At 40.8% G+C, this 24212-nt stretch overlaps 2 long non-coding RNA genes across 5 annotated transcripts in view; both read right to left on the minus strand.

Annotated features, from left to right (window-relative positions):
• Positions 1-60: 60 nt before the first annotated feature.
• Positions 61-17505, minus strand: LOC115345817. 3 transcript variants are annotated; one of them, XR_003924936.2, is made up of 6 exons: positions 15548-17505; positions 13524-15381; positions 9821-9902; positions 6889-6965; positions 6242-6290; positions 61-5554 (listed from the first exon to the last, which is right to left on the minus strand). It is a non-coding gene; the product is annotated as an uncharacterized LOC115345817 (long non-coding RNA). The 3 variants fall into 3 exon arrangements; XR_003924935.2 differs by lacking the exon at positions 6242-6290 and having other exon boundaries at positions 61-4133; positions 5458-5590; positions 6884-6965; XR_003924934.2 differs by lacking the exon at positions 6242-6290 and having other exon boundaries at positions 61-5590; positions 6884-6965.
• Positions 17506-21761: 4256 nt separating this feature from the next.
• The window catches only part of LOC115345818, a 131197-nt gene continuing 128746 nt past the window's right edge, over positions 21762-24212 (minus strand). For both annotated transcript variants that reach the window (XR_003924938.2, XR_003924937.2), the window contains one exon: positions 21762-23155. This is a non-coding gene — a long non-coding RNA (uncharacterized LOC115345818). The remainder of the gene's footprint in view (positions 23156-24212) is intronic.

A 24212-nucleotide genomic window follows, 5' to 3' on the forward strand; every position in this document is an offset into this window, starting at 1 on the left:
TGATTAGAACCATTAGAAACAAACCACTGGAACAAAATAATTTTCTAACTGGCAGATCTGTTTGCAAAATTAAACTTATATTCAGAGATAAAAACTTACATGGAGTTTGTAGCATCCTCTCTGGGAAACTGAGTATCATCCAAAATTGGGCTCCAGTGCAAATCATTATGAATTTTGGTAAAGGCTTTAATTTATTTTACTGTGTTGTTCCGATTGTGTGGTTCATAAGATTTTACCTGGCAAATTGATCTCTCTCTGAAAACTGCTACAAATAAAACTTTATTCATATTACTGCCCTGCTACATTAAATGTGTGTCTGTAAAGTTGCTCAGACAGAAGTCTGTGAAGTATCAGAGTTTGCCCGCGGTTTGGTACTGGCTGGCGTGGAGGGGACGGGGTGTAGCTATAACCAATGGCATCATACTTCAGAGAGGATCAAAATACCCCACACTTCATTTTAGACATTCAGCAGTGAAACAGTCTGGAAACCAATGTAGAGGCAAAATGATTATAGGGGAAGGAATGTAGTCAGAAAGGAGTTGGAGACATAATAAAAAGGAAACAAAAACTCTCCTGAGAAGTCGAAAATGAGATAAAACTGAGTGGGTGGAGCCACAACCTGTTAGAAGATGTGTTATGTTCTACTTCAAGACATAAGCTTATGATTTATAATGTATTATTACTGCTGACCTTCTTAACTGAGTCCGAAGTCAGAATCAGAATTCTTTAAAAATAAAATTAATATTTCTAAATATTTCTAAGCAGTACTAATAAGGCTAAAGGAAATAAAAATCAGCAAACATGAGCATTTTGCATCCTTGTCAGTACTGAGGCATGGGGAAATGGAACATGATGGAGCACAACTCCGCCCTTTTAAATCTTTTGAGTGCTTGACTGTGTGTTCTTCCGACATACATGGCTCTTTTTTATGTACAAAATATTCATATATTTCTCTTCTAAGATGCTTCTTGTGCATGACAGAAGTCTATTTTCTTGTGCTATAGAGCTTTTTATTTGTAGCTTGCTGATGTGAATCCAGAAGGCGTTTCCCTCCTGAGCTGGAAGTTGCCCTTGATGTTTTGTGGTGAACCCTCCTGGGAGGAAGCAGGGTGGGCCTTCCTCCCCCAGCCACCTTGACTGCTTTGCGCGCTCTGACGGATGGAGTTAACAGAAAGAACAAGAACAGACGGGCCTGGAAAAATGAACAAATCTGTCACTTTTAGCAGAAGCCCTATTCCTCACATAGGAGGTGGGCAGGCAGGCAAGAGGGGGATGCAAAGTTTCCTGTGCCAGACACCATCGTTGCCACAGATTATCAGTCTTGCACACTTGACTAGCACTGTAGCACCCAGCTTCTGCAGTTCTGGCTTTAATAAAGTAACACCAGCCATGCAAATTAGACATTACTTCATTTTCATTAAATGTCACATGCGGCGCTAGGCAGTTATGTTGATTTTCTCTGTATTGACAACAGGCTCTGACTCGTACTGTGAACAAAGAAGAGATGCTCAGCAGGAGGATGTAGATACTGATATATAAGAACATGGCGTAATTAGTGATGTGTGGCAAAGAGCTCCCAAGCTAGGAGTGCGGATTTGCAAATCCAGATGTTTACAGAGGGCCAGGAATTACATTACCCCATCTAATTACAAACTGCCTTGTTAATCAATGTCATCGAGATACAATAGGGCAATTGTTATTCAGAGCAGTGTCAAGGTATTAACAAACTGTAATAGATGTTGTAGATATTAGACTGAAACTAACGTATTTGTCAAGCAGAGCTCTTTGTTTGTGTGATGTTTGCTTTTAAGAAATACTTTTGTGGATGTGGAGAAAATGTGTGAACTGTCCATTGCACAGTAACTAGCCATGACCTTGATGTTGACAGATTGACCACAGACTATCAGTTTGTAGAACTCTCCTAATGTTTCACCCATGGTTAAAGAAAAACAAACAAACAATTTAGAAATAATCTCGAGGGGAAAAAAAATTAATGGAATGATCCTCATAAGTCTCTGAAGAACCACTTCAGGACTGGTTACTATCCTGCTCAAGTCATAAGAGGGTTGCTTACTTTGTTCCAGAAAAAAAAATATGGAAAGACCAAAATTACCTGGGTTTTTACCTCTTACAGAAGCAAGTTTAGAGCCCAGAGGTACTGAACCATTATCTGTAGAAACCCAAACATCGTTTAGCCACAAAGCAGTTTAAATCATGAGCAGCAGCAACATTACCTGCCCTGCATTACACTGTCAGTGAGCCTTAATCCTGTTTTAGGAAAATCATCCTTAGAAACTCAATCTCACTAGACATTTAATGTTAGCTTCACTTATGAAGAAAGCCTCTAAGGGGGGCAAGCATAAGCTTCTCTGAAAACAAGTACAGAGAAATCTACTAGAAACCTTTATTTTTCCTTGGAGAGAATAATTTATCAAGAGTTTAGCTAGCTGTGTATAAAACCATCTTTTCACAGACTACTTGCCTTTTGATTTAATCCTTCTTGAGTAAGAAATGCAAGGTCTGGCCCATAACTGGATAACTTATATGAAATGCAGTTTGCTCACAGCTCTGAAAATGCAGTTTGTTCACTGCTATATTAGTTTATGAAGTATAAACAGCAAAAAGCAATTCAGGGGTTTATATATGCCCATATAAACTTAAGATAGTTGTCTTTCCAAGCATTTGCTGAGATTCTGTACAAAGTCAGAAGATGGGTGAAAATGAGATTTAGAGCAAAACAGCTCTTGCTGATCCATACTGTGCACTACCTACAACCATCTGATTTGCTGTTGTAAGAGACGTTTGCATGTATTTATGGTGATTTGCTTATGGTGTCACCTTCAGCTTCCACAGCAAGCAATTAAGGCATCTCAAAGAGCAGACCGAGTTCAGTGAGAGAGTGCACAGCAGGAGCAGATGAATTGTTAAGGTGCCATCCAGCAGAAATTATCTGTAATGTGCCACACCCTGTAGAATAAGAAAGGCCACAAAGACTTGCCTGCCAGTGCAGGTCGTACACAGCAGAGAGAGGACAGAAAATGGCACAGACAGGCTGGTTCAGGTGCTGGGGAGAACACCACCAGGCCAAGGGAATTCTCTTGTGATCATTTGTGGTTGCAGGAGAAAGATGGCATCGCTGAGAGTAAAACCCATCAGTAGCATGGACACCTAAAGAGTGCCTGTGCTTTCCAAGGTGTGTACCTGAGAATAACTGCCAGGTGATCGTTCGCATATGTTCATATCCAAACGTTCTGTAATTTTATTTGATCAAATGAAACCAGATTGCTTCCCAAAATTAATCACACACTCCTTCCTACAGAAAAATAGTTCTGATTTTTACTTTCAGATCTCACTCTGGCCAGAGAATATCAAACAAAATAAGATTAGTGTTTTCCCTGTACCTTCATGTGTTTTGAAATGTTCAAAAATATTGTGACAAAATGTTGAAATAAAAATTCACCTTTTGCAGTTCACAACCATGGCAAACCTCAGTCTCAGAAGTAGGAATTTTTGATGGATACGGGTAGTTGCAAACAGAAGGTCAAAGGGGAAACTGTTACGCAATCTTAACCAAAGCCTGGATTGCAGCAGTACCTGAATATAAAATTGTCTGCCTTGAAGGATCATTGGGCTGCACAGATGTGTTTTGTATATTTTGAAGAACAACACAGTTTACTAAGATAATCTGGAAAATGTCATCTACTGCTTTTTTTGACTGCCTGCAATACAGTATTTGACTTCTGATCTCATATATATATATATATATATATTACATAAGGCAACTTTAAAACTGGGAAAGAATATTAGCTCACTGCTAAAGGTATTTGAAAACACCATCCTTGAGACAACTATTAAACATTCTCACTTATACAACCGTAATTGTCCATATGTAGTATAGCGCAGTCAAGCTTTTCTTTTCTCTTTTTTTTTTAAAAGTGACATTGGATTTCAGTCTTACCTTAAGAGGTGTCTTCTTTACAGCTAGATTTCTGTTGCTGTATTTACTGATAACATGCAAGTTAATTCATTACTTGGATGGTATATTAGCATGTTTTCTTTCAGGTACAAAAAATTCCTAAGTAAGCAATGATGCCAAGGTCAGGAGCTTGATTTGTTTTTCTTGTCATAGACTTCTGTCAAAACAAGTGCATTGTTACAAATAAATAATTCAGACTGGAAATTAGTCGCCATTCAGATAAGTAATTATATTTTAACAGGGCAAAATCCCAACCCAAGCTGCCAGAGAACACTCAGCTAAAGCCAGCATGGGTTGGAACAGCGTGTGTGCTCACTGTAATTGTAAATGTGGCCACCTTGGTCATGCTGCCTCTTCAGACTTAAAAGAATTAAGACCAAAGCTGTCCAAATGTTAACTGAAACTCCTAATAATTAGGGGTTATTAGGGGCTGTTGGCTGGCTTTATTTTCTACCGAAGTTCTCTTGTATTTGTGGATTCTATTTATGCGCAGAATTAAGAGCTCTGTTTGAACAGGTAATCCAATCTTGTCTGTAATGTAGCCAACGATTTTTTTTTTTTTTTTTTTTCTGGCCCGTAACTTTGGCTGTGTTTCAGGATGTATGGTGAAACTGCAATACTAAAAATAATCTCATTCAATATATTTTATGTGAAAGGATAAACCAGGCCACCTTACAATTGCTGGGTAAAATTATGAATTTTTTTTACTTATGGAGGAAGCACGAGAGGTGCTGAGGAAAACTTCTCCGCATGCATCCTTCCCTCTAGTGGCTGCTCTTCTCAAAGAAAAGTAGCAGCACTTCAGCACTTCTGTATTAGGTACAAAGTTATGGGTATAGGAATGAGGGAAGCTAGCCAGGAAGGAGACAAGTAGCCACAAACTTTTAGGTACCAGAAAATTCAAATCTCCTGAGGAGCCATATCAAGACAGATATACAAAAGCCATGGATTTGACAATATTTTTGTGAAAAATGCAATGTGTTCTTGAAAGATGATAGTAATTGTGATGACTTGCAAGCAAGGGCAGCTTCTCAGCCACTTTGCAGTCTCTCACACCGATCTTTTTTGTTGGTCTGTCTTGTTTTCCTGTATTCCCAGCGCTTGCAGCACTCATGGAGTTAGAAAATACATCAGTAACAGCCCATAAACCAGGTGTCCTTCTTGTATCCCTTCCTTATATTTTTCTCCTATCCACTACATACTTTCTCCCTTTTGTTTGTCCTTTTCTTTTCAGCAGCAGTAAACCCACATCCAAGTCTCCATGTTCATTGCTTACTGTTCTGCTATTCCTCCTCTGGGATTAGTGCCAATCATACCACCCAGCAACCCTTCCCAAATTGCTATCAAAGTGATGAGTCAAAACCACGACTGTTAGGAGGGTGAGGTGGCTGAGACAGTACTGCAGAATCACAGCTACCCCTAGGTAGGAAACAAGGCTGCAGGGGTACAACCAGCACATGGAATATTTCCTAAGGACTTACTTCTTGTCTGCACACAGCAGGGAGTGGTCACACGCAATGAAGTCCATGCACTGTATTGCATCTCTGGCCAGCTTTTCTAGGCGTTGAACCAGGGACTCTGTGGAGTTTAAATACCTCAAATGGAGTGGGTGGGCTGCAAAAAAAAAAAAAAAAAAAACCAGAGGGGGAGAGAAAACATGCTGGAGTTTCATTCATGTCTCACATGCATGCCAAGCTGTGAGAGTTTTCCAGCCCTTCAGCTGGAGACATGTCTATTCCTCTCTGCTTACTGTCATCCCTTTGCTTTCTTCCATTTTTATTAGTTTTATAGCAGGGTTACTCTCTCCAGCCAGACTAATTTATTCTGGTTCTGAACAGAACGGTCTACACCCTTGTACTCTACAGTAGCTGGGAGATTTCCTTAACACTTGTCATTTACTGCTCTGGCAGTATATGATAACAAGGGCTATTAGATACCTCCCCTTTTTCACTGCACATATTGGACATACATGGTACCCAACACAGAAACTATTATGGGGCAATGCCACGGTGTATCCCAGGGCACACTTCCATCAGAAATCAAAATCTGACAGGACGATGATGACTATCAGATCTAGGGGGTTAACTTTTAACCGTAAGTTACTAGCAATTAAAATCCTGATATTAATATTGCATTAAGGGCTCCTCCTTCAGAGTAACTAATTTGTTATTCAACCAGTTAAAAGTGTCTATAGCCTTCCCAGCAGAATTTAGAACAACTCGTGGTTAAAGAATAAATCTTTAAAATAATGGATTACTTACTTACAAGATCTTTGAACTTCTACTGGGACAATTCTTGCTGCATTTATTTCTTTCTATGTTTGGATGGGAAAATTATGAGTAGTTATGTGTATTTTCAGCAAAAAAGTAAAATAGTAAGTTCCATCAAACACTGACTACAGCTACTTTTTATCATAAAATTTTACAAATTCCCCACCAGTGAGCTCATTAGTGTAAATGATAGAGCCTTATCTCAGGTTTAAAGTCAGCATTTTTCCTTAGCTACCAAACAGCCTATTTTCTTTCGTGACATGGTAATGGCGGACTTTACTCCAGAGAGCAGGGAAAATATTCCTCTCTGTTCTTGCAGGGCAATTGAGTAGGGCTGGTAAAAACCCAGCAGACTGAGTGGGATTTCAGCGCTGTCAGTATCCTTCTGGAAGCCTTTTCTAAAAGGAGCAGAGCCTTTGCAGGGGAGAGAAGTGCACACATTACACCACAAGCCTGTTGTGAGGGGCAGATGTCAAGGGACGACAGAGGAGGAAGGTTATTTCTAAAGAAAATAATAGGCTCTCCCCATTCTCCCTCCCTATTCGACCCTCCAAAATCTTTGTGACATACAAGCATTACATGACATACGTGTTAGTATCCCAGGATAACATCAGTGTTGCTCAGCACACACTGGTACCTTACCAGAGCTGGGAAACTCCAGAGTCACACTGGCAATAGGCACAGGCAGCGGAGGTCTCTTCCTCACTTTCCAGGAGCACCTGCAGAGGTAGTGGTAAGAGCAATAGGGTTGAGCTCTTAAAGAAACTGAAAACTGTAGATAAAGATAACGCTTAAAAATTTTCAGTTGAAAGTGATGACTTCAGAGGCAGAGAGAGGGGGAAGGGAGGGCAAAACCCTGAGTAGCAACCAAATTCTCCTGATTTACAGCTGGAAACGACTAGCCTAGTAACTGTAGGGTAAACCTGTAAGCCAGCATACAAACACTGTTCCATACTGCTTATGGAGCTCTGCTTTTAATGTATAGTGATCTCTTGCATTCATCACAGTACATCAAAATAACTCTAATGAACACGGTCGAAGGCTAAAGCTGGACTGTTCAGAGGGCTCACCGTGTTTGGGTTAGCTCTTCAGAAAGGGGGAGGTCATTATGTCCAGTGTTCATCTACTGCTTTTAAAGAGTTCTTTGTGGCTCTGAATGAGAGCCCCATCCTCCAGTACTCGTTCGGGCAAAATCACATTTGGCTCCCAGCAGTGCTGGGGAGCCCGGCTCGTGTCCGCACCCACAGGTCCCGGGGGGCCGAGCAGGTGCCTGGCATGCCGGGCCCCCAGGAGGGGCCAGTGGGCTCCAGCGGCTCAGCTCCCACCTCGGCAGCAGGCAAGCTGCAAGGCAGTTTGCTTGAGTGACGTGAGAGGGAAAATATGATAGCTGCAGACTGGAGAGCCTTTTCTGGTGAAACGCAAGCAGTATCCAGCAGTGCAACAAACAAAATACAAACAAAGAGATGTGGACACGTAGATTTTGTACGTTTGAGTTAAAGGCTGGAGGGACATAGCTGTTTGTGCCATAAACTCAGCAAAGATTTCTGAAGGAAACCTTCTGTCCCTGGAGTCAAGTGCAATGTAGTTCGATAAAAATCCTGAAAGGAAGTAAAATACCTTAATTTGGGGAGGAGAGAAAATATCTCATAGAAAACAAAAAGTCTTCAATTCACTAATTGGAGCAACATTGTTTAAATATTAAGCTGTGAAACGAAGTATCATTATTAATTTGGCTTGGGTCAAGCAGCGCATTCCCTCCTCTTAATTCTAGATTTCTGATTTTGCAGTGAGCTGGGCCTGCGTTTCCCCTGTGTGGGCAGGTCCCCCCCTGCGACAGCATCCTTTGGAGTGCTGATTCCCTGTAAAGCTCCATCCAAAGCCTATCAGGCTCAGAGTCCATTTTTTCTTTCATCTTCTCTCAACCTTGAATTTGCCACACCATCGGTGGATTTGGATGTTTTATGTAATTTCTGGAACTGTAATTGCACTACAAGATAAGGGGAGAAAAAGAATAATGCTGCTTCACATGAAGAGCAGACTTTTAGATTTCCATTTTTTTCAGGTTCACAGAGTGCAGAGAAATGCCTGCATGTTGCAGTAAGCTCAGGGCCTGCTATAAGGCTTAGGGGAGTGGAGAAGGGTTTTTTTTATTTACTGAGCATCGCAAGGACCCCCTCAATGGCACCAGTGTGGAGGATGACTGGGATACGTAGGCAGTTCTGCTCTTCCCCAGGGGCCAAATCTACTTGTCTTGGAAACTGCTGGTGTATGTGAAGTTCAGAGGAGATACAAATTGCACTTCATGTAGTTGTGGCTACTACTTGGGCCAAATTCCCATTTACACTGGAGTAATTTTTGCATATATGTTAAATACCAGAGAGGTGGAAAGAATTGTTAATGAATATGGGTACCCGGTTCTTCATCTACACTGCCTCCACATGTTCATTTGATCCCCTGAAAAAAATTTCCAAGTTAAGCTTGTCACAAATATCATATTTTCTTACATATTCCTTCCTCTAACTATACCCACAAGCAGATTGTCCATCAGTGCTGCCAGCAGCTTGTGACAAACTGCTGTTTCGGTAATTACTGAAGGTCTGTATTACATTTGTGATGCTGTTCACCGGAGGGGTTCAAACCTAGAAAGACAGGCATCATCATTTTTCTTTTGAAGCTGAGACCAAGCCTGAGTCACTGGGCTGGCCACTGACTGGCTCAGCAGATCAGTAGTGGCACCAAACATATTGTATTTATTGAATATTATGGAGGGGAACAATGAGATACAGGATGGTAACAGCAGTGATACAAAGGGAGCTCGACAGCACTGGATAAGGAATCAAGTCAGGTATTGGCCAGCCACCAGGATGAGCATATTTATAAACAAAGATCATCTGAGGGTCAGAATCAGGACATAAAGGGAATCTGCTTTGTTTGCAGTCCCCTATATTTGGAATGATCCACACTTCACCACCATCGTTCAGCAAGTCTTTAGGGTACAAAAATGCTTATGTATTTACCAAGATTTTAATAAAAATTATGTTTTTCTTTTGCACTTGATGAGTTTTTTTATTCTTTTAGCTTTTCAAGTAAGCTGGGACTTCTTCATTTGGGTTATGTAAAATATTTACCAATGGAGAAGCCTACCTGCATTCAATGACTCTGCACCACACCATTTTCTTACAGGGTCAGCAAAATTCTTAAAGGCTGGAGTGTAAAAATTGTGTTGCATTGCATTTGCGCATTGCCTTTCCTATATCCACAGAATATAAGGCTCACTTGCCTAAGCCCTTTTGCATACTAGGTTTTATTTACAAATTGGCAGTAAAGTGCTGTAGTCTCTTTGACAGTTTGCAATTAATTGCACACAATCTGTTTAGGCTTCAAGATGCACCTTTCATAAATGATGATATATTCCAAAAGGCAGTCCAATTGGCTGCTTTGCATATTGCATATATTTTTCATATTTCCAAGACAGGACATATGCAAAATCATTTTACTGTGGCACAAACACAGGAAAGATGATTTGGAAGAAAGGCCAGAGGCCAGAGATTCTGTTTCTAATTCTTTCACTCACCTGCTGCAGACTGTGGGTAAGTCATCTAATATTTCTCTGCCTTTCTTCTGTGTCTGCACAAGGTTGTTTATTCTTCTAAGAGCTGGAATTCAGTGAATGAAACTTCAATTTATTATTATTAATATATTCCAATAAATGGTTGCAGTGCTTTAGCATTGCTTTGAAGTCAGTCAAGTAAGTATTAAAGAAATAGTGAATTGTAAGAAACAGCAGTTCAGTCCATCTGATATGCCTGCATTGAAATGTTACTTCTGGCATGACCTCCTCAGAACAAGAAACTGATAAAGGTATATGTGCTAAATGGATCCCAGAGTCTTGAGAAGCTTCTTCTATTTCACTCATCTATTGTGTAAAGAATGATGTGAGTCATGTGGCCCAAATCATTAAAAGCAACTTTTACAACATAAAGCATTTAAATGTGCCAGTAAATACCTTATATTGGCATCATACCTATCACCACTCTTACAACTAGCTCCTACCTACTTTCATTATTGTGTCCTTCCTCCCACCCTGTCTTACTGTTTTGAATTATGGGCAGCTCTTGGGAAAGCAACATACACTTTAATTATACATGTAATACCATAATTGAATCAAACTACTTTGTTTCCCCAAAAAGCTATTCTTTATTTGCTGGCAGGCTGCTTGTTTGTGATCCTAGCATTGTCAGTCACATCAGGAAAGCCATCTTAGTCATAAAATAGCTATTGTAGAGGAAGTATTATTGGTTCTGTATGGGGCTCTTTAGCAGTAATTATGTACAGCTTTTAGTAATTTTGAGAGTCACCCAAGCATCATTGATACAAACCATTTGCAATGACATGCAATGATGCCTGTACAGTATTTTTACAAGCAAAATAAAATAAGACATTTTGGTAGTAACATGTAAATTAGCCTTGAGGCTTGCAATGCAATGCTCATCAAGTGTGTAACATTTAATTACAAGACCACTGAGCATGAGTGAGGTCCTTTGAGCTTTTCATCCCTACAACAGCTTCTCCCGCTGAACTGGCAATTTGAATCCTCTCATCAGATGTGGAGCGAATCCACCGCTCCCTCAGCAGGCCAAACTGGCATTTAAGGGACTGATGTCTTTCAGGACCCTATATGGTAAAGTACTTCATGGAGCTACTGGTGCTTGAGACACCTTGTTGAATCCCATCTGTGAGGAACCGAGAACTGCAGGCACTAGGCATAATGTACCATCAGCCTGTAATCAGAGGGAGTTGCACCTAAGGTAGAAGAGCTCAGTCTGGGCCATTCTGATTTCTACCTTAATAAACAAAATCATATTGCACTTCAGGAGCTACATACTGTGCAGTGTCTTCTCACATTCATGCAGAACTGGTTGCTTCTGACGTGCCTAAGTGTACAGGAGCATAGGAAACTCCAGCAATCCTGTGTTCTGCACTGAATCAGTGCAGTTTGCATCCACTTGTGCATGGAAGTGTAGATTGGATCTTTCGTTGGGACTAGACCCTAGCACAAACAAAACTAAATTATTATTTGTCTCAGCCTTTACTTCTAGATCCTTTTTCTGAAAAGGCAGTGAATGTTTTGTTGTGGGGTCTAGGTTTCAGGCTGGGTACCTATTTTCTAAATCTTGGGCTCTGCTATTCTTAAGGTGGCTGATGTGGCCAAAGAGTGGTAAAACTAGAGAGAAATGCCACAAGATGGATTAAACACATGGACGTAAATCCTCCAAGCCCATTCACCGCTATGTAACTGCCTACCATCTACAGATACCTTGCCATCCTCCTGTTAGGGTTGCCAGCGGAGATGCCTGGGGATCCACTGACAAACCAGAGGACTACCAAGTGCCTAAGAAGATGCACGCAAAGGTTTCGCTTGTTCATGGTCTCTCTCCAAGACTGACCACGCATGATATGTAATGAATAACCATCCTCCATCTGTTTCTTTCTCTGACTGACTTTCCCCTGCCTCTGACAAACACCTTACATGCTCTTGACCAGTTCAGAGCCCAGTGACAATTGTCCCCAGATTTTGGGAGCTGGTGAGCCAGGCCCACACCCCTGAACCAGAGTTCCCAGTCCTCATCCAAGAGAAACAGGACTTCAGCAAAGGTGGGGAAAAGGGACAACCAGGAGACTGGACTGTAAGTCCCTGGCGGCACTCAGAAGGACCAGAGAATGCTGTGCAGAGCTGTTGGCAGCTGGTTACCTAAATAGTGTATATATTGTGAGCTTTTGTTTGGGGCTCATAGACTCTCTGTTAACATGTTTTGGTTTCTGGCTGTATACATTATTCTCCAAGTTAAACCCTCAATGAATTGCACTCGTGGGTGTTTTTCATGAGTAAATCTACCAGCTTAGTGACAAAGCTAGAAAAGGACATACATGGAAATTGCAAAGTATCTCATCCAGGTAAATTCTGGCAAACATTTACAGTTTACTAAGTTTTGCCTAGTCTGATAATGAATGTTGCAATTTCATATGTGTTTTCTTAAAGTCATAAAGCTTGGAGCTACATAAGTATGTGCAAAGTCTGGCCTTTGTTTAAAAAAAGTGTAGAAAGTTTCTATCTACATTTTTAGTCTCTATCTTTGATGAGCTACATAAAAAAACCCCAAAACCAAAGAAAGGTAAAGGGGGAAAGAAACAAATACTGTTGTAAAAGAGTAAACTGTATAACAGTCTAGTCTTGCTCAAAATTTTAAGGGCCTCCTCATTTCTGAGTTTTGAATACTTAAGTTGACAAAATTAGCATGTCAGGAGGAAGGAAAGTTTACAAGAATTTGATTAAAATAATTGATTGAAATTAATTGAATTAACTTCTTGATTACAAGAATCAAATAGAAAATCAATTAGCGATTTCAAAATCCCAAACTGATGCTGTTTTCAAGTATGCTTAAGAGAGAAAACATTATTCTGTAGGTTTGCTGGAGACAGGAGTTTCATTTTCAGTGTCTACCTAGTGCAGCAAATGTATTTGCTAACTTACTTGTTACAGACAACATTATGTGTATGTCGTCCCAGTTCTCTACATGCTGGAAAATGAGAAGCCTGAGGAACTGGCTGCCCTGCTGGATGTGGCAAGGGATATGACTCGATCTGGGACAGCTACTGTTAATGTTCTGAAAAAAATCTGGCTTCCCAACACTGAAGTGTTACCTTTTTATGCAAGTAGTAGTCACAACAGCATGCTCAATCTTTGCTATTTCATGATTAGTGTTCTCATGTCCAATCAATAAAACCCCAGAGTCTCTCCCTGTAATGGCCATTTTGCTCAGTCTTTCCAGTAGGGAGGTCTATTTAGCAGCAGGTTTTCAGCAGACCAAAATGTGGAATCAATAGCCTGAGAATAATCTGCCCACTTGTCTTTATGAAATATTTGTATTTTTCCATGCAAGTTCTAACAGACCAAATGACTTTTCCAATATGTAAGGGTTTAGTGCCTCGTATGGAAATGCATCAACTACACAATTGCCAGCACATGTGATAGGATCTCTCAAGGTCACTGGTGAATTGACTGAAGAGCTTCAATAAAGCTTTAAAGTCAAGTCATGCAGATACAGAACACCCACCTAAATGGTTACAAATTGCCTGTGAGCGACTACAGCATGTAGGTGAGTGTAGCCTGGGGAGGACATGCGGCTTTCCTCTCATGAGCTCGCCCCACACACCCTACCTCCCTTCTGTTACATGAGACAAAAATCGAAAAGCTCTCTGCTGTCTGTATACCTTACCTCGCGAAGCAACGCTGATGCCAGCCTCCTTTCTCAGTTGTTTTTACCTGCCTGTGTGGTTGCAGCCCAGTGCAGTACATGACAGCAGCCCACTCCTCAGTGTGTCCCTCGAGAGGAGAGCAGGGGTGGGGGAGCACCTCTGCATGCACATCTGCATTCTGTCCCCCAGGTACCCCTCTCTGGTTTTAACTGTACCATGGGACCATTTTTTCGCTTGAAAAGTAAATACAATACATTTATTATTAATAATTATGGTGATTTAAGAGGACATAAAAGCTATTCACAATTAGTTTCTTTTCTTGACTCCTTTAATATAGTCACAAGAATACAGTAATCTCCACATGTCTTTTCTGATCTGGGATATATCTGTTCTTATCCTGGCTTTCAAAGGAGAAGCCCTCAGCAAAGGGTCTGAGGTTACATTTCCATTTTTAGCTTGGTTTCCTAAGGAAATGAGGGTCGTGCCATTGCTATCTGTCTGTCTGTCCTTGTTTTTCTCTCATATTGCCTTACAGGAACTTTCAAGCCTGTCAGTCAATCTCAGCCAGAATAAAAAAGCATTGTAAGTCTCAAGAATAAATACGTGCCTGTAAGACTTCATGGACACTTTTGGTTGGAGAGCAGAAGGAAACACAAATGAGAGCTCTGGCCGAGCAAAGGTGAGGAAAACACAGCTGGTGCCGTCTGCAGGGCAGCAGCCAATGGGCAAACCAAGACCAGCCACTCATCGGCACGAGGCTAAGTTTGGAGAACCCAGGGCAGAAATGGCTTCTTGGCAGGCGAGGGTGCAACAGTGAGACCCTGCTGCTCCCACGAGTACAGGACACCTCTCCCTTGCAGGCAGCTCTCTAGTTCTGCGCTTCACAGCTGTAGTTACAATTCTGTCATCAAATTCTGCCCTTCCTGCCAAAATAGGATGTTTTGCAGATTACACATGGCAATACCATTCCTGTTCTAGAGAGATTATAATTTAGGAATATAAATTATATTCACTCCTAAAACCTACTGTCTGTCTAAATTTTGGAGTAGAATCTCACTGTATCAAAACATTCATCTGTTCTCAGATAGGGCCTGATCCTTTCTTTAATGTAGCCAAAGCAAAGCTCTCACTGAATTCAGTGATGCAGGACCAAACTTGGGCTGTGCTGCTTTGTATTTGGTTAGTAGTACTTGACAGGATAAAGTAAGCACATTTTTTGTATATGCTTCCTATGTAGCAGTACTGTGTGGTAGGCAAAAGCAGTGAGAGAAATCCCTACAAAAATAATTAAAAAACCAAACAACCGATGGTAGCAAAGAAAAAAAATTCACCATGAAAAAAAACCACAAAATGAACAGGTTATGAAAGCTACTCTGAGGTTTCCACTGCTATCATCTCAAGGCTTTATTATCAAATATCAAAAAATCATTACTGCAATATCAAAACGTTCATAATAACAATATAAAAATTTCACTCAATCTGTTCCTGCAGGGATCTGATCTAAAAATCCACAAGAAAAAAAAAATAATTGCTGTGAAAATGGCAGTTAGCCAGTTCAATCATTCTGCCAACCTGGTTCTATAATTGTACACTAGTCACTGCATTTCAGTACCACCACTGTAGATAACTTCAAAAGAATTGCTCAAGCAAACAAACTATAACCAAATCGGACAAAATATGAAGCCTTTTAGAAAAGCTCATAAGTGCTGTTATCAGGCGCTCTATTTGTGGCTTCATGTCTTTTTATATCTAGCATAACTGACTTCCTATCATTTAGAAATGATAACTTATAAACCCTACCTTGCATCCTCCTGCAAAAGACCAGTTCTCAACAACTTCAATGTTCCCCAGATTTCCTTACCTTAAAAGCAAGAGGCACTCCAGATGGTATGGGAAACCTTCATCCTTGCTGTCTATGGGAATGAAGTTTTAAGGAAATCAAGTTCTACATGGAAGATTTCTTTTGCTTGAGACTAATTCTGCACCTTTCATGCATACTTATGCACAGTACTTTCAAACCTAACATAACTCCTTTTGAACCTACAGACAAACAGAGCTTGTAGTTCATAATGGCAGTATTTTGGGAGGGATAGTTCTCCATTTACTAGCATAATAAGAAAAGGAAAGAAAGCTTTCTGGTCCAGTTCATCCAGGGTGATCTGCTTCATTCTTGTTTGACACCTGAAACCCTGAGTGTGACCTGAGATTTATAACCCCACTCAGCTCTTTGTAGTGCACTGTTGTATTTAACAGATATTTATAAAAGCCTCCTGTACCTGGGAACAAATCATAAATATTCACTAGTAATAGACGTTTGTCTTTTCTTAAGCTTAAAATAAGAAAAACTCACTATACTTCCATTATAACTTGTAAAATGTGTACCTTTTATGGATGGCTTTCTTCTTGAATGTGTGGGTAGCAGATGGCCCTTCTGAATCCCAGAAAATGCAGAGTTGGCTGACTAGACCAAACCAAGAAAGTTTAAAATTTGAGGGGTGTACACAGGAATGACAGGGTTAAACCAGGATGCTTTCAGTTGGACAAGCTCATATGAGCTTACTCTGTGATTTTACATGTGGGAAAAGTACCCAGACCCCCCCAAAATGAGATCTGTGTTGGTGAGGAACATCAAATCAAAATAGCATGTAAGCAGAGTGCAGATCTGGCTTGTATATATTATATACTGCCTACATGTCCTTGGCTTTTCTTCTGCTACAGGCAGACTGTCTGAAGTCACCCTCCAGCCTTTCAGCGGATAATCTACTTCCTGACAATAACTAGCAAAAGACTAACATTGCACTTGGCTCTGCAGTAGACTCAAAACAGCCCACAGGCACAGCACAGGGTCAGCCTGCTGCTAGGCTGTTTGTTTATTTTGGTTGACATTTTCCTTTGTTGAGAATCTGTTCCTTGTTATTCAGTATGTACAGCCCTGCACATATCCTATCTGTTTAACTGTCTTTGGATAAAAGTGGGTATTTTCCCATGTCAATAAATGTTCTGGTGTGAAGCTGTGAACTGGCCTCTGAGAGAACCACCCCCTGCTGAGTATCTCACTTCTGCATTGAGTTTTCTTTGTTAATCTTGTGCAAAATAAGAAGGCTTTCTGTCTAGCAAAAACCCATCATTAATTTTTCATATGAGCACTAAAGTCTTGAACAGAATCCTTGAGTGGCTTCAAAGAAAATGGAATAATACAACCAAAGAGGTACATTCTCCTTTTCCCAATCTTAGTTATTTGATATTTTAGGAAAACTTTTTAACGCAGAACTACAGTTCTCTCAGCTTCACAGTGACACATTCGTTCTGAAGACGACATTTGACCTTCAACTTTGTCCTTCATTAGCAGGATTACACCTAACCATTCCTTCATTTTACTGCAAATGAGACAGATGCAATGTGTATTCTGTTTGGCCCCAGCATTAGGATTATCCCAAGAGTGGCATTTATGTTCTTGTAGTTCCTTGGTATAAATAAATATCAAAGTAGGAAGACCAATCTGTACTCCACTAGGAATAATAAACTAAAATAATATGGCACTGATTCTGTTTGGGTTGTCTAAATGTGTTTTTATGATTGTATATGTTTATGGCTTTCTCACACAGCCACCATGAATTCCAGGCAATTAAAAAGGACATGAGTTCCGAAGCATTTTAAAAGGGGATTTGCTTTCCAAATGGTATGTATTAAAAGCAGAATACATTTTTTTGACAGAGCTACTGCAAAGTCAACAGTCACACATTTCCCCTGCTTCAAATTTCTTCCCCTTCTTCTCCCACCTGAAATAACTAATTACAATATTTCTGTAAGTTGAGAAGAAAGGCAGGGAAATATTCCTTTTATGTTTGCACATACATTAGATGCATTGCTAGCTTAAGACTCAGCCTGTGGGCCCCAGATTTGAAATTAGCTCAGAGGGAGCATATAGCAAGTCTTGTATTGGGTATATCAACCTGCCTATACATTGTATCATCAGCTTTCTCAGGTTGAACCCATCCAGTGTCACTGCCCAGCGTTCACCCCCACTTGACTGAGGGGCATAGATTTTTCAGTCGTGGGTGTAGAGAAGAACTTTAATTGTATAAGTAATTCTGCTGCAACCTACCTTGAACTGTATGGTCTGTGGGGTATCATGAGTTACTGAACAAAGAAGTAAAAATACAAGCAGTGAAGAAGCAGTACTTTAGATCAGACCATTAAACATTGGTGGCTTTTGTTATTTACATCAATTCAAATAGAAATCAAAGGGCTGAGAGAAAAAAAATAAACAATTTTCCAATTACAAACTAAGTCCAGTTTCAAATGTTATGTTCAAGAAATGCTTCAGAAGACTAGAAAAAACTAGATTTGATAGGTAAATCAAACAGGTATATTTTTAAAAGGTAAAAATGCATTGTTCCTCCCTCATGTCAAACTGTCCCTAGCCACATGACTTTATAGATGAGAAAAATCGAAGAGAGAAGGTGATAAAGCTTGATATTTTGCTTTCTCCAGTAATTTCTAGAGATTATGATTCCTTGATTATAAGTAATCTATACCCTGCCTCACAAAGTCTCCCACAGCAGTCAGTGAACCAGCTCACAAACTTAGATGTTAACAGCACAAAATTTCAAAATTTGGCCAGATTCATCATGAAAGGAGAATTTATTAAAGAGTATAGTCTCAGCAGTCACTCATCTGTTCATAACACATCTGGAACAAGCACCTGAAATCTCTGCAAGGTCTGGGGACATGGTATTGTAGTTCCAGCAAGTCCATGGCACACTCTTTGACAGACAATGGATGCGGGCAAATGTACATAGAAATTCTGGCTCAAGACTCCACAATTCTGAAATTCTTTCAGAGTCCACAAACAGCTGTATTTTATGGGAAAATCACTAGGGATTTCTGCCACTTTGGTCATAAGACATTGCCTCTTCTGCACTGTTCACTGTATCTTTGGTCCATCCACCTATTACATAGGTATTTTACCGGGTGCATAGTCATAAAGAGAACTACTATCCCATTGTGCTTAAGCACAGAATGCCAGCTGTGTTAATAAAAATGTATCATCATGTCATTATTAAATATTTATATTGTTGTAGCACCAAGAGACCAATCCTGTCAGGTTTCCTCTGTTAAATTTTTAACGAACGGTAGTCCCTGACAAGCTGACATGAGTCTGTGAATGAGCAGGAATTGACACTAGCTTCCTGTGTTTCCAGAGGAAGGGTGTAAATCCTGCCCAGGACTCTTGTTTAGCAATGATATCCCTTCTGGAGATAAAACAGGCACTCCTGAGATAATTTCTGCCAGTAGCAAGGCAAAGAGGGAAAACCCTTATGAGCCAAAAGTGTTTCCAAAGGCAAGAAGTAGCAATCCTGTGCCTCCGGGGAGGTTAGGGAGGCAGGAGAAGGAAATAAGCAGAATGGGGGAAGTCCAGCTTATTATTTGAAAATTATAGCTCGATTTTTACATGTTTATTCAAACCAAGTTCTGACCCTAGGAAAATTATCCATCATTAATGAACACTCCCAAGCTGGCTGTTCGGTACTGGCCTATAGCAGCAGACCCAGAACTGCCCAGGGAGAGAGCTGCGCTGCAGGAGCCAAGCTCTCCTTGCCCGGGCAGAAAGTCTCATGCTTGTCTATTACAACAGGAAATGTTTTGAAATCTGAACAATGCAGGAGATCTGAGGGCAGACAGCACAGATAATGAAAAGAAAAAAGAACTATTACTTGGAAATGATTGTTGCTTTGTCACATTTCCTTAATTTCCTCAGTAACTGGTAGAAACCGTTCCTCAGAAAATATTTAGGAAATAACATCCATAACACCATTTCCCTGCCTCAGTCTTAGCCATTGTTTCCATCCTTTTACTTTTGATGACAGGTGAGTTTCAATTGTAGACCTTTTTATGAATACTCAGTGTATAAATTATGCAGATTAAAGTCTCTAATTTCAGAGTAAATTTCAAAGATTCTCCTCACCTTGAGATGTGTAACAACTGTGTAACACTTTTATTCAGTTCTTCAAAGGCTTTATGATGAAATAAAAATTTTTGTTTTAAATAATGCCCATAAAATCCTTACATTCCCTTATGAAAGCAGAAGCTGGAAGAATTAAATAACAAGGTTTAATCTTCAGTTAATTTGTTAAACTCAGGTAAATAATACTGATGTATTTACATGTTACATAACACTGTAACGTGTAATTGTATTGGCTTTGTGTGGCAAGGTTTTAGTAGCGGGGGGGGGGTTACAGGGGTGGCTTCTGTAAGAAGCTGCTGGAAGCTTCCCCTGTGTTCGAGAGAGCCAATACCAGCCGGCTCTGGGATGGACCCGCCGGTGGCCAAGGCCGAGCCCATCAGCGATAGTGGTAACGCCTCTGGGATAACATTTTTAAGAAGGAAAAAAGTTGCTGGGACAGAAACGGCAGCCGGAGGGAGGAGCGAGAACATGTAAGAGAAATAACCCTGCAGGCACCAAGGTCAGTGCAGAAGGAGGGGGAGGAGATGCTCCAGGCGCCAGAGCAGAGATTCCCCTGCAGCCCGTGGTGAAGACCATGGTGAGGCAGGTTGTCCCCCTGCAGCCCAGGGAGGTCCACGGTGGAGCAGATATCCACCTGCAGCCTGTGGAGGACCCCACGCTGGAGCAGGTAGGTGCCCGAAGGAGGCTGTCACCCCGTGGGAACCCCGCACTGGAGCAGGCTCCTGGCAGGACCTGTGGATCTGTGGAGAGAGGAGCCCACGCTGGAGCAGGTTTTCTGGCAGGACTTGTGACCCCGTGGGGGACCCACGCTGGAGCAGTGTGCTCCTGAAGGACTGCACACCGTGGAAGGGACCCATGCTGGAGCAGTTCGTGAAGAACTGCAGCCTGTGGGAAGGACCCACGTTAGAGAAGTTCATGGAGGACTGTCTCCTGTGGGAGGGACCCCACGCTGGAGCAGGCGAAGAGTGTGATGAGTCCTGCCCCTGAGGAGGATGAAGCGGCAGAAAATAACGTGTGATGAACTGACCGTAAACCCCATTCCCCGTCCCCCTGTGCCACTGGAGGGGGTTGGTAGAGAATCCGGGAGTGAAGCTGTGCCCGGGAAGAAGGGAGGGGTGGAGGGAAGGTGTTCTGAGATTTGGTTTTATTTCTCATTACCCTACTGTGGCTGATTTGTAATAAAGTGAGTTAATTTTCCCCAAGCTGAGTCTGTTTTGCCCGTGATGGTAACTGGTGAGGGATCTCTCCTGTCCTTATCTCAACCCACAAGCTCTTTGTTATATTTTCTCTCCCCTGTCCAGTTGACGAGGGGGAGTGATAGAACGGCTTTGGTGGGCACCTGGCATCCAGCCAGGGTCAACCCACCACAGTAATTTGAAAGGAAAACAGTTTTTTGTAGTTTTTAATTGAGTATGGTCCATGGCTAGAACAAACTGACCAGGAGGCAGACCTTCACCTGGTGCAAAGTATTTCTGAAGTTAATGCAGCAAAAGCAGTGTACATCAACAAAGAACTAAAGTATTTATCAAGGCTCTGATTCTAGAAAAAAACCCTTTGGTGATCCACACTGAAATTGAGGGAACTGCATGCGGGGGACAAGGATTCAGCTGTTTGGAATTTTTAGGCTCAGGGCTCAAGCTTGGGAAATAATTTCCTGCATTGCCATTTTCATTTTTGAGCCTTCCCTGGCTATTTCTCTGCAATACAATGAAGAAAACTTTCCTCATTCCACAAAAAGTTTTTGGATATCAAATAAACTTCTTGTCAGACATTGGCATGGAAGAGATCTCTCAAAACCACCAGCTCTAATAGGAAATACTTCCCTCCAGTAGAAAGAAGACCAGCTTTCAATGGATACTTTATGTAAAATGAAGCAGTTTGATCGGGAGAAATTTAACAAGGCTTTGGAGTAATCTGTTGCTTCATGGCTGGTAACTTAGTAAGGATGCAAAAGGTATATATTTGTGTGTCTGGTTAAATCCGTCAGAGACATCTGTACAGCAGGTTCCTGCATTTCTTGCATGAGCTCCCTGACTGTTGAGCTGCTGGCCACACCAGCGCAGGCAAAGGCCTCGCTCAGTTTCAGCCTTGTAAAAATCAGTATTTTGGCTCCTACAAAATGGCTTTGGCTTTGAAATTTGGTGCCTTACAATGACACACCATTTACTGGAATATTCCCAGTTAACCTGACTTGCATGTTTTGCTATTAAGCCCCAAAATGTTAAGATGGCACCAAAACAGAGAAATATGAAATTATCTTGAAAATCATGAGTACCTTCCTGTTTGTGTTGCATGACAATTAAACAGCTGAAGGTCGGCTACAGTCTTACAGCTATTAGGTTTGGATTGCTGTGCGTCACAAGCCTTTTCACAAGAACCTGACAAATCTCTCTCATTAATAACAAATGACAGTCTTAGTGGTGCTACAATGCATGTTACATTTAATCAATTTGCTATTTGTATTCATTATGTACATCTCCTATTTTGAGTCATGAAAAATTGAAAAGTAATTACAACATGGAAGAGCATCATGGATAACAAATGAGATAAGATGAGAAAAAGCACTATTAATTGGTCAGTTGTGCTTGTCAGTACATTTAAAGTAATTAAGGCAGGGAATGAGATAAGACAATTGTAGGCCTTTAAAGTAAAACAGAGCATCAGGATAACCACTGGTATGGTACCCTGGTTATGACAAAAATTCAATCGTCTAAACATGTACGGTGTTAAGATGAGCTTTAAAGAGCTGTTTAACTACAGATGTCACTTAAAGAAGTCAAAGTAACTTCCCTGAGTGAAATGTAATTGTAATGCCTGGTAGCACGACCACACTATAAATAAGTCTGTCAGCATCTCCATTATAGCCCCCACTGCCAGGGGCTGCTAACTCATCTCTTTTACATTTCAACAGCCTCAAAGAGGGCAAACAAATTAGTGACTCAGATGTCTATTTCTGTACTAAAAAAAAGGAAGAACAAGTTAAACTTTTTTAAATCAAGAGAATATCGAGATGCTGACAAACTTTTAGGATTTCGTTTGCATTTTCCTGTGAATCAGAGCTTAATGTAAGTATTACCTTAAAAAATGGAAGTGGAAGAAACCATGTGTCTCTATGAGACAGAGACAGGCTGATGCAGTTTTGCACCTTGGTAAAACCTTGAAAAGTGGAACGGCCACACTATCTGCATTTAATGAACAGCTGCTGAGTACTTCTACCTGTTAGTTTATAAGCCTTTTACCAAACCTATTAGTCCATACTACTTCTGTTGCTGGTATACATAAATGCATAAGAACAAAGGTCCACATTCAGAAACAATGAATGTGCCTAATTTAATCTTGAACAGAACTTTGAGGAACTTACATGTGTCCATGGCCAGCGCAGTAGTCGGGGAGGTCCTCTACCCAGCCATTTCCTCTGGGCCCGAGAGGTGAGTAACTCTCTGGGCTCCAAAGTCTCAGCCAGGATCAAACTGAGCAGTACGCTTACATCTGGACCCAACCAGTGCAAGCAGCAAGCACCCCAGGGGCTGGTCCTGGTAAGCATGCTGGATTTGGCTTCTTAAAAATGTAATTATGGGTGCTACTTCAAATTAAAATGTCTAACACCTAAGATAATACTCAGAAGAGTAGAGTGTAGACTGGGCTGGTCGCAGGCAGTATTCTGTGTCTGCATGGTAGATCTTCCTGAAAAAAACCCAAACATCTAGAATTAAAATTCATACATCAAGTCCTTAATAACTACTTTTTGTGCTTCAGAATTAAAATTAATCCTTATAATCATGCTTTAGGAGAGGCAGTGGTCAGGGGTTCCTGCTCTGCAGAGTCACAAGTGTAAACTTGAGACCATTTCTGCTGAAAAGGGTAGCTTTAAGGTTGAATTTGAACAGAAAACAGAGTAAAGACATATGAACAGAAAAAGACATGGCTGACAATCACTTTCTTGAGAAAGAACCACAGTGACAAGGGAGGGCAAAAGTGCTGAGGAAGCTGATGACTGTATTGCTGTGACATCTGGGAAGTTGAGTTTGGTCATAAAAAAACTGCTCAGCATTAGCAATTATAGTAGCTTTTCTTTGACATTGCCCCTGAAGTTTAGAGGGAATATCACTGATTTCATAATGAAAGCTATTAATTTCGCAAAGGTTTATTGTAAAGTATCATGAGGAAAGGCATCCTCAAGACACTGAGAAATATAATGAAAAACCTGCAAAAAGGTGTAAAGAATTCTAAATCACTGCATTGTCTAGATATTAATGTAAGTAGGTACTAAATGCACAGGCTGATTAATGCTTCCTTCCCCTTAAGGAAAGAGAATTACTAAAACAATATTTAAAGAAATGCAGGAGTGAATAAAACCAGCACCCACAGCACAGTGATTACATGGGAAACAAGACACAGTAAAGCTAATGAGCTTTCTCAGATAGGATTTGATCTAGAAATGGACAGCTAAAGCTATTCAACTAGGCAACACAAAGTCTTCGTTACCGTCACATAGAACATTTTTTATCACTTAAGTACCTTGCCAGCTCTGCGTGTGTGCATATATATGCTGTATAGTCTATTCCCCATCAGCAGTGGGGTGTGAAAATTCTTGACTTAAGTCACTCTAGAAAAGAGTTTCAGCTTATTGGGGAGCTTTTTTAAACTGCTTGTTCAAAAGGATTGCAACTGTTTATTTGTCACCATCCCTGTAGTCAACAAAAATGTTAGGGTTTTGTGAAATCACAGAAGTATGAGCTTT

The sequence above is a fragment of the Aquila chrysaetos genome, chromosome 9 (assembly GCF_900496995.4).
Source record: "Aquila chrysaetos chrysaetos chromosome 9, bAquChr1.4, whole genome shotgun sequence".
NCBI lineage: Eukaryota > Metazoa > Chordata > Aves > Accipitriformes > Accipitridae > Aquila > Aquila chrysaetos.